Below are 1,372 nucleotides of genomic sequence, written 5' to 3'. Positions count from 1 at the left end.
ATATTATTTTGTTATTGCAATTATTACCGTTAATATCATTACAAACATTACTTTTATGACTCATTACTACTTTAACTAATAATATTATAGCCCTATCAACATTTATTTATTATATTTTACTTTTCCCAAATGCTATCTCAACACACTCTGGCTAGATAGCTTAAGTCGTACCTAGCTTGCATCAGTGACCTTGAGCTTGGTGACCGGTGGAGGGTGTGGTAGCTAACATATTTTACTTTTGCTGAGTCACCAAAAGAATTCCATAACAATTATACCCAAACAAATTCATACATATGCTGTAGCCCAGGATCTAACCAGGGAGCCTTTGATCTTTAGTCTAAAGCTCTCCCAACAGAGCTATTCCAGCACAAAAATCTAAAAAAAAAAATCCAAAAAAAAATAAATAAATAATGTTGTAATACCTATAAGATGGCACACCACAAATAGATTATTCACTGTGTCATGAGTAATTTTTAAGAACTCAGACGAAACGCAACTCAACTCACTGGCTGGATTGCTTTAGTGGTTCCTTGACTAGCATCAGTGACCTTGAGCTTGGTGACCGGTGGTAGCTAATGCATTTTACTTTTGCTGAGTCATCAGCACAACTCTTTTGCAGAAAACAACGGCATATCTGCCGCAACACGGGATCAAACCAGGGACCTTTAGATCTTCAGTCTAACGCTCTCCCAACTGAGCTATTCCAGCACAAAAGGCCAGTAGAAATGTTTGAAAAAAAATGTTTTATTAAACTATGAAAAGGGACACGTCAGAGAGTTGAGTCACCGTGTCATAAGTAATTTTTGAAAATTCAGACAAAATGCTATCTCAACACACTGGCTAGATAACTTAAGTGGTACCTTAGCTTGCATCAGTGACCTTGAGCTTGTTGACCGGTGGTGGCTAGTTTATTTTACTTTTTTCTGAGTCATCAAAAGAATTCCATAACAATATACCCAAACAATTTCATTCATCTGCCGTAGCCCAGGATCTAACCAGGGAGCCTTTGATCTTTAGTCTAAAGCTCTCCCAACAGAGCTATTCCAGCACAAAAATGCAAAAAAAAAATAAAAAAAATAATGTTGTAATAACTATAAGATGGCACACCACAATTAGATTATTCACCGTGTCATGAGTAAATTTTAAGAACTCAGGCAAAACGCAACTCACTGGCTAGATTGCTTCAGTGGTTCCTTGGCTAGCATCAGTGACCGTGAGCTTGGTTACTAATGCAAGCTAATGTATTTTACTTTTGCTGAGTCATCAGCACAACTCTTTTGCAGAAAACAATTGCATATCTGCCGCAACCCGGGATTGAACCAGGGACCTTTAGATCTTCAGTCTAACGCTCTCCCAACTGAGCTATTCCGGC

At 38.0% G+C, this 1,372-nt stretch overlaps 2 non-coding genes across 2 annotated transcripts; both read right to left on the bottom strand.

Moving 5' to 3' along the window:
- Nucleotides 1–635: 635 nt before the first annotated feature.
- On the bottom strand, nucleotides 636–708 carry trnaf-gaa (transfer RNA phenylalanine (anticodon GAA)). The gene has a single exon. It is a non-coding gene; the product is annotated as a tRNA-Phe (tRNA).
- Nucleotides 709–1,299: 591 nt separating this feature from the next.
- On the bottom strand, nucleotides 1,300–1,372 carry trnaf-gaa (transfer RNA phenylalanine (anticodon GAA)). The gene has a single exon. It is a non-coding gene; the product is annotated as a tRNA-Phe (tRNA).

This window comes from Gouania willdenowi, unplaced genomic scaffold, assembly GCF_900634775.1.
Source record: "Gouania willdenowi unplaced genomic scaffold, fGouWil2.1 scaffold_19_arrow_ctg1, whole genome shotgun sequence".
Classification (NCBI taxonomy): Eukaryota; Metazoa; Chordata; class Actinopteri; order Blenniiformes; family Gobiesocidae; genus Gouania; species Gouania willdenowi.
Note: the sequence above shows the minus strand (reverse complement) of the source record. Positions and strands in the feature narration are given on the sequence as shown.